The following is a 14,990-nucleotide window of genomic DNA, read 5'->3' as shown; positions in this document are numbered from 1 at the left end:
CGCGTTTTCTTTTTTTTTAACTCAAGACATGTAACGTTCCAGCGCTGTCAATTGTTAATGATATAAAGCCAGAGCTCGAGAAAGGTTGTGTTGTTGGTGATGCCTGAAGTCAATGCAGTCGATATTTTCTGATGGAGGCCGCAAAACCAAGTGATAATCTGACTCTTCCCACACAGGGGCAGGTATTCAATTGGGAATATGAGAATATTGATTATTGTAGAGTTAACCAAAGACCTGTTCCTGAACTAAACCCAGCGCTGAGTTAGCTTAACATAGCAAGGAAAATTGTGACGCGAGGAGTATGAAAATTATCCTCTTGCAGATATGTGCTATGTTGCATTCAATTTCTTATAAAATGCATCGGTTTCAGAGATTTTTGGGAAAAATTGGCACACATACTCTCCGGGTATGAAAAGTGAAGCCAATGCGGAAGTGCCTGAAAGTGCAATACCACTGACGGCCGCTAGGGGCTGGCGTCAGAAAACCTCCACCTCCAACAGACTCCCATTTAAAAAGCGTGAACTTCTCTCACGAGATTCTTACGTCTATAAATTTCTTCCACAATTCATTAGGCCTCAAAAATAAGTAGGTTTGGTGGCGTGCCCGGGATGCAGTCATGTTGCCAGTATAAAATATACAACACCGTGGGTTGCCACTTGAGGGGTTTTCAACTGATGGGTCCATTTTGGGTCGGTCACAGATTTGTCCGTGAAAAGAAGAGGGGGGGGGGGAGAGAAAGTCAAACTTCTATTTTGAAGTTTACAGAATTTCAGATGCTGTGCTTTTCTTTTTGAAGGACACACATTTCCCGTGAGTTCGAGCATGACTAAAGTACACGTTTTCTGCCAGCGTTGTCATGACAGTGAGTGACCAAAACTAAGATCATCACATTAGTAGTTTAAAGATGGTGAGGATTGGATAAATCTGACTTTTAACTTCTTTGGTTTTCAGTCCTAGTTTTTTGTTTTATTTCCTGTTTTTAACAGTGCATGAAGGCATTTCTGTTTTACCGCATGGTTCAAAAAATATGGGTTGCGACTTAATGACACAGGAAAAATGTGGGTGTTGACGCCAGACGAATTGAGAACAACTGCAAAGTGTATTTGCTATCATGCTTTCATTCCAGTCAAATGTCAATTATTCAGAAAGTAAGCCTGAAGATTCTCACAACAGAACTGATCATAAAGGAGCATTTTAAAGCCAATGTCTCCTGTTAATAACTCACACCAGCTCACATCATCGGTACGCATCACATTCTTCTCAATGTAATTCTTCAAGACCTTTAAAAAATTTTTTTTTAAAGTCTTCTTTGAACCTCTAAACCTTCGTTGCCGGTGGGCTTACTAATGAGAAAAAGTGCTGTTCATATTTCCCACCATTTCTACACCTCAGTTAAAAGTCTTTAGGCGATGTACTGCATGTGTGTGTGTGTGTGTGTGTGTGTGTGTGTGTGTGTGTGTGTGTGTGTGTGTTTATGCGTACATGTGCAAATATTGTCTTACGCTCATGTATTTGATGAGTAACTAACCATAACTGTGCTCCACCGAGCGTACAGGACAGTTTCTTTCACACTAAAGTGGCCACATGTAGTGATGACAGTTGTGCCGCATGCAGCATTTTGCCCAGACAGTATGGGTGGTCTTTTTGCCAAGGGGTCAAGCCGTGTGCGCGTGCGTGTGCGTGTGTGTGTGCGAGCGCGCCCGCGCGCGTCCATACACACGAGTGTGTATTTGTGTGCGTGGGTATGTATCTAACGAGCTGCGGTGACAAAATGTGTGCCATCTGTGCACACAGGAGATTTCACACTCTTGTTCGTGTTCGAGCCGTGCCAGGATTCTCATCGGGGGGACACCGGCCAATCATTACAGGGAAGCAAAGTGCAACAAGCTCCAGCCTGTTAGCCGGTCACATGCTCGGCACACCGATTTTCAATAATATGGGGAGAAAGTTTGTGCTTCATGCTTGATTGTGTTTTATCTGAAAAAAAAAAAAAAGGAAATAATTGATTTTTCTTTCCTGAAAATGTTCCATCAGCTGAAGAATCCATGTTTCTTTTTCAACTCAGGAAATGTAGCTTCTCGAAGAAAAGTGTATCAACGCTGCATGCAAGTCATTAATTGGATATAAAAGTTGACCGAGCTTCTGGGTCTGGAGAATGAGGCCGATGCGGAAGTGTCTTAAGCTGCAGTACCGCCGAGTGCCACTAGAGGGTTGGCTCCAAAAAGCCTCCATAGACTCCCATTCAACTGGTTTCATAAAATTCTAAGTCAATAAAATTTGTCCGAAAGTTATTTTCGTTCTGTTGGCTAAAGTCACTCCTGTTTATTAGTTTTTGGTTCATCTGAAAATAATCCCGTCATTAATTAGAAAATAAGCTTCAAAAAGATGTGTTTTTGGGGGTGTGTCTGTTTGATTGACAGGCCCGTGGTGCAGTCATGTTACAGCTATCGGTGGGCGGGCCGTAGTATCGTCGGGTTTCAAATCAGATCGAGTCGGATCCGTTGATCGATCAACCCCACTGGGGACTAGCGAAATGGCGACGGACAAAACCCGAACTCAAGGATTCATGACTGCCGTTCACAAACCGACGGGCGACGTCACTGTCGGTTGTTTCTTCAGCAGCGAAATGTGTGAGCAGTGACTGGAATTTCGAGATTAAGATCTTCAGTGACTTTAAATGAGTCCAGGTGAGTTACGATCCGCCGGAGTAACCGGCGAGTGTGGTGACTCAGCTTCTGATTCACTACAGGCATTTCTAATCCCGGCATCCAGATGATTCGAGGACAGCGTGCGTCAGGATAATGAATTATTCAGTATCGGCTGTTCACCTGGAATGAAACCAAAGGGACGAAATTCAAATGATGTTGGTGATTGAAATTTAAGAGAGGCGGTGACGAAGAACAATCTCATTTCTCTCGCTAGTTTCAGAGCCCATAACAGACTCGCGGTTTTTTTTTTAATTTTTTTTTTTTTAATCACCGCCCGCCTCTTATGAGGGACTTCAAACGGCGCCACGCAGATTCCTCAACCTGTGAGGAAACTGTTAGTTTCATTTTTTTTGTGTCTTCCCCTTTGTGACTGTCGGGCAGCTCCACCCGAAGATGCTAACATCACAATGGCTCGAATACCGAAAGGGGCCCGAGGCGCATGCAGCGTGCCTCGCTGTCGTCAAATATCTTCAATTTGGACCCTAATTCGCCGCCGTGTCCGTCCAATTTGCTCGGCAGCTGTTCCTGCAGGAGTCCTGTCGGCGCCGCCTGATTACTCTGTTTCACCTGACACCTTGCGTCGCGACAAAACGCGGCGAAAACAGCATTAGATGTAACCAGATCAATACCTCCAGGCAATTTGGCCCCCCCCCCCCCCACCGCCCCTACCACACCCCCACCTCTCTCCACCCTCCGCCCCATCCCTCCCTCTCAGCCATCAGTGCATAATTATGGCCTCGGCCCATCCAACCTCATCCGCCATGTACAGTCTCTGACCTGCGCGCTAAAAGGTTAAATCAGGCTGGTAAACACCTCGCGCCGCTCCTCTCTCATCTCCAGTCGTAATTGCGTCGCCTCCATCAACCCCCCCACCCCCACCCCCAACACTCTCAGCGAGAGAGAGTTTATCTCTCTCGCTGTCTCTTACCTCAGTCATCAACAATTTAAATTGGGAGTGACAGAGCAATCGTGAATTCCACCACAGCGAGACTACAGAGAAGAAGAAGACCTACGAGGGAGAAGTAGTATTAGTCGACCGAGTGTTTAGTTATTGAACTCCTCCGGGACGAGGGAGGGGAGGGGAAGGGGGGGGGGGTCCCGATCCCTTCGCACGCGTACATCGGTTTGGAAACGTCCGCGTTCTCGCGTGGGCGTTTTGCATTGAGAAAATCTGTGCGGCAGTTTTCCACACGTCGCTCTAATGCAGCCCCCCCCCCCTTCCAGGTCTCTGTCCCCCCCCCCCCCCCCCCCACCCTCCAAGGTGCACCGAGCCAGAGAGCAGAATGGAGCCGAGCCCTGCGCGGTGACAGTGACATCCATCGCACGCAATGAATAATCAATGAACACCATCTGGTGCATACAACCAGGGGAGCACAGCTCCAATCGTTTACTCCAGGATACTCTCGCTCTCTCTCTCTCACTCTCTCTCTCTCTCTCTCTCTCTCTCTCTCTCTCTCTCGCTCTCTCTCCATCCCACCGTCTCTCTCACCTGTTCCCGGTCCCACTTTTTTTTCCCACACATATTAGCGCCACTGCCGTCTCGCTTCCCATCTTCGTTTTCTTTTTTGTTTCATTTCATCCATTTATATCTATGCGCCACCTTCCCCCCCCCCACCCCCCCACCCACCCACCAATCCTCCAATCCTCCAATGCTCCTCAGTGGCCTCTCTGACTGTCTGGTCATGGTATCCCTCATTTGAATTCAGCGGCAACAACTCCCCGGCAGCTAATAGGGCGACCTGTTGCCCTTTAAAGGACATTCGCCTTTATGATTTATAGTAACTGAATAGCTTATTAGAGTGGTTTGAAAGTACTGTAAAAGTACTCTGATAATATCATCCAAAGGACACCTGCCTTAGGAAAACAATGTCTCGCACGGAGCTTACAAAAGGTCTGACTACAAGACTTGTCTTTATAAGACTTATCTTTTAGTCCCCTATTTCCATTTTTATGGTTTTAGAAATTAAACAATACTACCTGCACGATTAGCCCTCAGTAATGAGGCAGATTTACATTTTGCTTTAGCATCGGGCTGACAGCAGACTTATGTGCAGCGACCGAATCCAGAGAAGCTTTTCTCTGTGCGTGTCTATAACTCCCCTCAGGCTTGGCACTCTCGTGTCGCCCCTTGCATTTCATCCAGAACTGCTGTCTTAACTTGACATCAGCCTCCCTAAACCCTCCCATGTCAGCCATCCCCTTCATTCCCCTCTGTGTGGAAGCCTCGATCAAAGTCGAGAAAACTTCTGGCAAGAGCGACTGCCACTGTCTGATCTGGCTTGGCTGGTTCAATCTGTCAAGCTCGTATAAAGCAGAAAAAGTTAGTTTGGGGAAAAAAAAAAAAAAAAAGGCAAAGACCTCGGCGTGCTGTCATTATGACGGTAAAACAACAAAAGGCGAGGTTTGCTCGAGCAAAAACAGAAAAGCAACATGATTTCCCGGGGGTGGGAATAATCAAATTTCGCCAAATGAAATGCCTCCTTCATAATCGAAAACTCCATCCATCCATCCATCTATTGTCTACGCCCGCGTAGGCTTGAGCCTATCCGAAGGCCGGGTACACCTCGTAGAGGTCGCCGGTCTTATCACAGAGCCAACACAGACAGACAGAAAGAGACGACGGTTCACACTCCCATTCACACCTGCAGGCATTTCAGAATCACCGGTAATCACAGGCTTTGGACCAGGACCTTCCTTTCGAACCCAGAACCTCCTTGCTGTGAGTCGACAGTACTAACCACTACACCACCAATTTTCTTATCTTCTTTTTAACTGACAGCTCACCGAGCTTCTCCGCCGACCGGCGGCTGCCAATCATCGCTTAGCAACCGTGTTTTTATGATCTCACTTTTCAAGGATAAAACGTGAAACGCTGAGGAACACGGCAAACGAAAGTTGTGGAAGGAGGCAAAAGCTCTGGGCGTGAGTCGCGGGTTTATGGTACATCGTAATGATCTGTGCGCTTATGTGAGAGGAAGAGGGGTTTATTACATTCTGGGTGATCCAGCTGTAGCTGACCAGTCACGGTATCACGGCACGGCGTGAAATAGACACGCCGGCCTACTTCGGCAAAACGTGAAATAGCCCAGCTTCACCGTCTAGGCGTGACAGTTACACGTTTTGAAAGCGTAAAACGTACGCGCACGTAAAAGCCATGTGACGCGGGATCATGTGACCCGCAACATAGGCAATAGGGGAATTTTTTTTCCCCCGCTACAGACTGCCATGCGGGATGATGACGTTTGAATCTAGGAGTTTGTTGTTGCGTTAGTCTTTTGTTTCCTAACCCCAACCACGTTTGTTTTTTCTAACCATGTGTTTTAGCTACCAGTTTCATTTTCCTGTAAATCCTGTAGGTTTCATTTTGGTCCACTACAGGCAAAACGTGCGACTGTGACGCCTCGCGAGGCCAAAGTGTAGCTATTTCACGTTTTGCTGTAGTGGGCCGGCCCGTGTAGTTCACATTTTTGCCGTGATGTGTCGAGGTGCGTGTGGTTATTTTGGTGCATGGATGTGTGTTAAGGCGCAACTGTGGATGTGTTGAAGGTGTGAAAAGCAATTTAAAGGGATGGCTCCTTATTGGATTTGAGGAAGACATAACGGTACATCATAGGACGTTACATTTCATCACCCGTCCCATTTTCTGCTGCTTATCCGGGGTCAGGTTGAGCAAGTTGGCTCGGACGTCGCTCTGCCCAGCAACCAGATGAGATATATACTCCATTCTGGGTCTACCTCGGAGTCTCCGACCAGTCGGACGTGCATGGAAAATCTCCAGTGGAAGACGCCCGGGAGGGATTCTGATCAGATGCCCGAACCACCTCAACTGGCTCCTTTAGAGTCAAAGGAGCATCGTCTCTATTGTCAATACCTTTTAATTTTATAATAATTTCGTCTGCTGCTGTAGGTTCTTCACGTTATTACTATTTTTCTATGTTGCTGTCTTTAACTTTGATATCTTATTCGTTTGTTGTCTGTTCTGGTCTGTGTATAACGTGGATTATGACCATGTTTTTCACTGTAAAAAATTAATTGATTGAAATCAGTGATTCCTCATCCTTTAAGTCTTCCTTCTTGGAACATAAAAAAAGTCAAAACAATGCTGTTTGAAAATAGAAACAAGTATGAACGCTCAAGCGATTAATGTAGCCAAAAAGCCCCAAAAAACAGTTGTCGTTTCTGCCGGAAAAATTCGGCGTGATCTGGCTCGAACAATTTTAATCCCGCTTTTGTTTCACAAATCAATTGTTTAGGAAAAAAAACAAAAACATTCTGTGGCAAATCTGCCATCATTACCGTTGTAAACCACATGAGCCTTGTGAGACTCGAAAGCTCGACTGGCGCAGCAACAGTAAGCACGGCTCTACGGCGCTTAGAAATAATTATGGATTGCCATTCCTCAAATTATAGCTCATCCATTACAGTTGCGTATGAAAACCCTCCACCGCTCTCCTGCACATACAGGAGATCCCTCTGAACGGTCCTTTTGACTTGTATATCCCCTCAGTCCTCTGGCGCGCTTTGACTGCGGTCACGTTTTATGATGTATAGCATCAAATTTCATTTCTGCCAATTTTGTTGGGTTCCACATTGTCTCTGAAACGCTGAGCCAGCTGTCTGGATGTATCAGTCGATCAGAAATGCAATCAAGTGTTCAATAATCGTTCTGATTGTTTAGATGAAAACATATCTACAAATATAAAGCATGTTGGACTGACAACTATTTTAGTAGTATTGATTTCATTTTCTCAGCAGGATTTTCGTTAATTGGGTCCGCGATATCAAAAAACAGCAGCGCACAGTCGGTTTTAATTAAAGCTATCGTTTTCTTAAAAAGAGATACTGGTGAGCGGCGCATTCATCCTCTTCAGTTCTTCTGTTCGATGTCCTCTTACATCTTGGTTTTTATTTTGTTACACAAAGAGCTGTTTAAATGCGGGAAGGCTCTTTTTCCACAAAACAAGGCAGAAGGTATAAAAACCACTCAGGAAATGTGAATATACACGTACGCTAAGCAAAGGAGAATTAGTGTTGGCCAGAGACATCAAACCAGTTGGAGTGATCAGCCACTGAAAATTGAAGGATGTGCAAAATGTGGGGAGGCAAGCAAAGGCTTCATTAGTCCCCGGGCTAAAAGGAGCACTCTGGCTTTCTTACAGGGAAGAGCACTGGGAATTTTGTAAAAGCTTGTAAAGCAGAGAGAAGACTTTCATTTCATCCTGGTACAGAACAGGTGGAAATTTGATCAACGTTCTGAGAAAAATATACGTTTTTGGCTCGCTCATGAAGAGAGGGAGACTCGGAATAACTGCGGCACAGCTGCGATCTGCCGTGCAGGCTGTCGGATGTGAACACGTGTAAAATTTAAGCCATTTTATTTCACTGCTGAAATAAAACTCCACTCAGACGCGGCTCCTTCTTTGATTTTTTTTTTTTTCTTCTCTCTCACTCGGGTGAACTATGGAAGAAACAACGGACTGTTTTAGGGACTGACAGGAAGGTCGATTGATGAGCGGATTTCAGACGGGAAAGCCTTGAAGAGTGTCTGTTAGCTGCAGTTCTAACCTTGAGGATAAACACTGCCGTTTCCAGGACTGAGTCCAACCCCCAAAAAATAAGTATTGACCATTACACAATTTAGTAAAATCAAACAAATCCAATTCCATTTACGACTGGCAAAACATTTTCTTCAATACATCAAGCCGTAAATTTAATAGATGTACAACTTATGATGGAAAATCGGATTTTCTAAAAAAAAAACGCGCTTTCCTGAGCCTGGTATTTCCGGACCCAAATTCACTCCGTGAATTGACGGGGTCCGGCCACACTTCGTTGGAGATTTGCTTCCACTTGTTGCATCCCAATGTACGCCTAGATTTTTTTGAGGACATTTGTCTGCTCAGCTGTTCTCAGCTCAACGCCCGAGAATCGATAAACTCAACTGAAAAATGCTCAGAACTGGGGTTTTAAGTATGCTGGTAACGCTCTGCTCAATAACCACGGTTATCCAATTAGTGAAAATAAACTTAAACGGATCTTTAGATCAAGAGGTCTCTCCGGAAGAAAGCAGTATCTGGCGTTAATCATCAGGATTCTGTGTGTTTTCAGTGAGGACCAGTTAGTGTTTTCAGTTTTTGCATTACCTCACAACGCTTTTACGTCACCAGCTCTCTCGCTGACCGCTACCGAGACAGACTGTGGCTTTGATTACGACTGCAGCCTTGGGATGGCCCATCTGCCACTGGGGCTGTAGCCGGGGCTCTGCTTTTTGGTAGCAGCCAGCCAGAGCAGCTACAGCTGTGCTCACAACCGCAAGCTGAATACTGTCGGAGAGCTGCCTTTTAAAATGGAAATCGGCACCAAAAGTCTCACTTCATCTCCACTCGTAGTATCTGCAGTGTTTCTTATTGCTGGTAGTGTATTATAGCTGAAGTGGACAACACACCAACAGGTCATACGGAACAAGAAGAAGAAGAAGAAATGGCTCGGAAGGGATGGAAGAAGAAAAGTATTGCAAAGGAACGCTAAATATATTGAGCTCTGAAGCCAAAGTAGTCCTCAAAAACATTCTCGCCATGATCTCTTGGAGGGCGGGGGGGATCATTAATACTTGGGCGTAGACCTCGAGTTCATTTTGAGGCTATTCGTGCAGCCTCCCGACCAATATGCATCGACGACCATATAAGGTATGCTGTGAAACTCGCTAAGATGTAAACAACAAAAACAATCCCGCAATAAGAGCAAAGTGCCACACCATGTTGGGAAATGAAAAATAAAGAATTTGCTTTTTGCTCCGGTTTATGTTCCGCTGTATTTGATACCGTTTATACAACTGTTCGTATCACTTCATCTATCTCTACCACCGCCATCGTTGGAGCAACATTTCGAAACCAATGCTCGACTTTACCATCGTCGCACTCCTACGAGTCACCGGTTGGTCACAGCGAAGACTGAAGTTGTGAGCTACAGGTGGGCGGAGCTAAGCCACCCCTACACTATTTTCAAAAGGAAATGGTCTTTGTCCATTTATATCTTACCTACGCTTAAATGATCCCTATCTCCATTGAGATCATATTTCAACAGTAAAATCATGAGATAAAAGTCTTTTTTGCTCTACTTATCAATCTCTTTTTATGGATGATCATCATTTACCATCTTGACAAAAATGACAGCAGGCACGTTCATATCATGCTGGTCAAAAACAAGCTTCGACACCAAAATCAACGTTGGATCGACGATATCGACAAAGAATTACAGCAAGACGGATGTTTGTTAGCAGCAGTGCTGCAGCCCATACAGAAGCTCGTGTTTCAAGTCTTTAAAATGAAATTTGAAACTATAGGTGTGCAGACAGGTTTCTTTCTCTGGGTAATCTCCGTTGTCGCACGGTAAAACCAAAAAGCCGTGCAAGAGTTAACGAGGTGGCTTTTAAGTTCTGTGATTGGCAATTGGACTTTTGATCGTTGGCATCTGTAACGTCAGATGATGATGATGATGACACCAGGAAGCAACTTTTCTATTTCGGTTCAATTCATGTGAGCCGTGAGGGAAACAGAGCGGAGTTTGAGATGGATGGCAACTGTCAAAATTTATTAGCTCTAAAACTGAAACTGCGACGACAAAGTGGGTTTTTACCGACTTAGATTAAAAGAGATAAAAAAAATTAAGATGTATTCCTAATTACCCCCCAAAAAATGGTTTTGGTCTTAAATCTTAAGTCTCATTGTCACAAAACGTTTTGGGTTCATTCGTTTATACGCTTGGCAGCATCACAGCACCTGTTTAACGTGATGTATTACCTGCTTTTCTGGGGCTATATTCTTCTATTGATATTCAGCTATTTAATTTCCCTCATCATTTTTCATTCGGTTTGATCGACAGGTTTCATAATTCACCGTGTGTGTTACATCAAGTGTGTGGGTGACCCGTAGCAGCATCCTAGCATGCGATGCACACAACAAAAGCTTTTTGTTTTAGTGAGCAGCGGCGACTGTGCGTTGGTCCGCCACCAAGTGCCAGGTACTATACCAAAGAGACGAGGATTTGCCTTTAATTAATTTCCTGAATGATTGAACACAGTTTAATAGCCGCTCCCTCGCTGTCCAGAGGTGATAACGATGAAAGCAGCCAAATGGAAGGGAAAGACTATTTCTATAAAAACCGCCCTATAAATTAACCTTGACTCCATCCAGTTTTGTGCGTCTTGGTAAACACCACATAAAAGGTGAAAAATTAAGCGGACGAACTTGGTGTGAAACTTCGCTTGATCAGAGGGTGAAAATGATAAATAAATATGAAACTTTACAGCAAGTGGTTTTTCTTTTCCTGCAAAATGCAGCCAACAGTAAAAAGGCACAAGGCATATCTTTATAGCTGCTGCTGAGGAACTACAAACGTCACCCTCTGTGACCCGCCGGGGCTTCTCTTTAGTGAGGCAGAACTCCCAGAAAACACCGAGGGGGTGGGGGCGGGGTTTGCTCATCTTGCCCTGAAAATTCACTGGGGCGAACTGCTGAGTTGTGCCTTCATTGGCCTGTGCAGAGAGATCTGGCACGCGGCCCTTCGACGGCTGGCACACACAAAATAACCAAATATGGCTGGAAGACAGGGGAAGAAAAAACTCCTTTGTGTTTAGTTAATCCCAAATGTCGCATTGGTCTGAAATGATTTCAGCATTGCTTCTTGGCCTGAGATTACGAGGAGGGAGGATTCCCAGCTCCCTCGCCATCTGATTGCTTATGTTCTCCGTGGGATGAAGAGATGCAAATGCCACCAGCTATACAAACACTACATCGCAATGGGCCCCGGCAGTTACATCCGCACAACACGTAAACAAGACATTTTGGCTTTTTTTTTTCTTTTTTTTTCTCCCAGAGCTTTGAAACTAAAAAACAGGCCTCAACCTTATTTATTTTTTTGTTCCATTGGCCACAACATAAAGACATTTGCTGCCTTTTAACTTCCCATTTCACAGTCGCTCTCAGCTGGTGCACTTCTATCCTTGTTTCATTAAGGCAAGTTAAGAGACACCCCCACTGGTCCCTGGGCTGAAAGCTGCCACTGCTGCTGACCTCTCAGCATAAGAAGAAAAAGGATGCCAGAAGTGGTGGTGGATTGCTTTTAATTAGCCGGGTAGTACCAGGAATCTTAAAATTTTTCAAAGTCAAGGTTGAAACCCCTCCGTCCTGGTATACCTGGGATTAATTCTCTTAAAATTACCAGCTGGAGAAAAAAACAAAACAACAGCTGTACTTTGGCAAACAAGCGGACACGTTTGAACAGAAATGTTACAAAAGCGCCACGCTGCTGTTCTGATCTATGGTCAAAAATAAAAACTATAAACAAGACGTCTGCTGTGAGGCGAAAAGGTTCGTTGCACATTTGACGTGAGGTTGTTTCTTTTTGGTCCTGATTGTTGCTTTCAGTTTAGCTTGAAGGAATCGGACCGACCCCTCAAGAGGTTCGGGGCTGGACTTTGTTTCCAACATTCACGAAGACGCTGGCGGTAACAGGCGATGGTCGGTAGGCCTTTTCTGTTTTGGTCACCCTGGTCTGCCATTGGTATAGACATTTCAGTCATACAAAGTTACAAAATTGTGACACCGTCCAAAACAACAAATCAAACTAACCAACCTTTTGGGATCTTCTTTGTGCGATCCCTGTGGGAGGGTTAAGGTTATGGCTAGTATTGAGGTTATGGCTAGTATTGAGGTTATGGCTAGTATTGAGGTTATGGCTAGTGTTGAGGTTTGGGATTGGTCAGCGACCAGTTGACTGACAGGGACACAACCAATCACGGCAGCGCAGAGTTGCAGGTAGAGTATGCGAGAAACAAATGTCACGAAACAATAGACATGTTTGTAGATTTTGATGAACACATTTTTAACAAAATGAAAAAGAAAAAAAAAGAAGTGCATATTCAAAACTTTTCCAAAACATTTTGTTCATTCGAAACCGTTTTCAGACCTGAAAACAGTTTCTGCTTTTGCAGAAATGTCATGACCGTGGGAACCCTGATTGTTTGACATCGAAAATAGCAGTATGGCAACATGTTTTGGTTTTGGCCTACGGGACTGATAAGCCTTAAACCAGTTACCAAAAGACCACAACTTGAACTGAACGCTTTGACTGCCAGCAACAAGAAAAGGATGCAGGCCTTACCTGAACCCCGGAGAGCTCAGCTTGCTTCCCGTAATTGCCCAGATGAGCATCCCTCGCAGCTGCAGTGTGCTCAGGGTCACCTCGCTTCGATCCTCTTCTCAGAACTGAGCTTGCTGGCTTCGGTTCATTAAGGTTTTACAAACAGATCCAGAGCAGGTGTTAAGCCCAAAAACTTTAGCGCTGACAGTCTCTGGGTCTCGGGAAGCAGCATGTCAGTCTCCATTCACCTTCCTCTTCTGTCTCCACGCTGATATCTGTCCTCGGGAAGGCTCATATTAGGACGTGCCCTCTTGAGGTAGACGACCTGTGAAAACACAAATGACAGCTTAGGGCTATGAAAATTAATAAGATAGCACAATATCCATTTGAGGTTGATGGCAGCTGTCTTTCCTCTTTGCTTTTTCAGGCACTTCTGTCTTATTAACTGATGAGGTGAATATATCGAAGCTGGCAAAAATGTCAAATTATCAAAGCCGTTGGTGTCAGAGAGATACGAACAAGGTGCCCTTTGGCGTTGGCACTGAACCTCCGTGTCGAAGAAAGAGGTCATGTGACAGAGTAGAAAGAGTGACGATGTTCAAATAGGAGGGAGGACGTAGGTGGTTGGAAGGGGCAAACACAGAGACACGAGATTTGAGTCTACGAGAAAGCTAAACTCAACGTGCAGTTCTTTGAAGTCACCCAAGTAAGTTGCTTATTAAACTTACATGGTTTACATCGGGTTTTTTTTTTTAACATAAAATTAACCCTGAACAGGTAGTGTTGGTGCCTAAAGATCACCAAATGGCAGCCGTGTCATATTTAACTCAAGCCTTGATGAGTTCCTGAACTATAATCACGTGGTTTTTGGAGCCTAAACTGAAGGTATCTTCGTCCATAGACCTGTTACAATTATTGCATAATCGCACAATCGCAATTATTGTAATCATCTTGCATAATTGTCAGAATTGTTTCCATTCATGTCTATAAAAACAGTTTGACGAAGCCAACACGTGTAACATATGTAACACGTATAACACAGATGCCATATTTTAATCACGAGCTCCACGTCATTTTCAACCGTTTGAGGTTTGCCTGTCGCTCTTTTATTGACGCCTGTATTTCTGTTACGGTATCTCGAGGAATTCAACTTCTAGTATTCGACCGATCGCTTTTCGTTGAGCATCTACTGACATTAATATCAGGAATTTAATTGCAAAGCCTATGTGCGGTAGCATTAATGGTGATGTTAACATCCAACTGTTCGTCAGTTATGTAAAATAACAGTTATTCACATCGGAGTGGTGTAAAAGGCCACGTCGCATGCTGTATTTGTATTGTGCGAAAGTGTATGTGTGCACAATTTGTATTTATGGAGAGGATTAGTAAATATTATGCTTTTATATAAAAAAAAATAAAAAATAAATAAAAAAGTTTCTTAAATATTCACTTGCAGAAATGACACAAATTTTAAATATGCAAAGGTTATGAATATTTCCGTAAACACTCCTATTTTCGATGTGCCTGGCAGGCCTTGGTCACGACCACAGAAACAGTGGAGAGAAAAGACTGCGGGACAAAAACTGAGCCGTCCTACAGGGGACTCAAAACGAGCTGATAAACTATAATATTTAGCAGCTTTTCAATTAATTCCCACTTTCTATGAATACTATAGCGCGCAAATTAAATTGTAGAGGAGCGATGGCTTTAGGTTTTCATAGGCACCAGACAGTGGGCGTTATTGGGTCGATTTTCAGCTCTGCATTTTTCTCATTTTCCATCCCAGTATCTGCAGTCGCTGATCTGCATTTTACCCTTCCCTTGCAATCTGTAGGCAACCGGGGGCCCAGGAAAGGCTCTTATCTCGAATATTGGAGCGCGTTATAGTGCAGCATAGCTATCAAGGTCTCCACTGAAACCAAAAGCAATGAACCCGGGCAGGAAATTGGCAGCACCTTTTTTTTTTATGGCCTCACCAAGCTCAGGGCTTTAAACCGATGGCAATATACAGTAAAGCATTCTCCCAAAAAGCAGCTATTATATTAAATTGGAGCAGGTTTCTCCTGTAAGTCAAGATTTACATCATATTCAATATACCGGCAAAAGTAGCATAAGCAGCATGGGGGGGAAGTACAGCAGGGT

The sequence above is a fragment of the Brachyistius frenatus genome, unplaced genomic scaffold, assembly GCF_029030835.1.
Source record: "Brachyistius frenatus isolate BFR_SWC_R1_liver_20210118 unplaced genomic scaffold, ASM2903083v1 Contig_35, whole genome shotgun sequence".
Lineage (NCBI taxonomy): Eukaryota > Metazoa > Chordata > Actinopteri > Embiotocidae > Brachyistius > Brachyistius frenatus.
The sequence above is the reverse complement of the archived record's forward strand: the minus strand, read 5'-3'. Positions refer to the sequence as shown.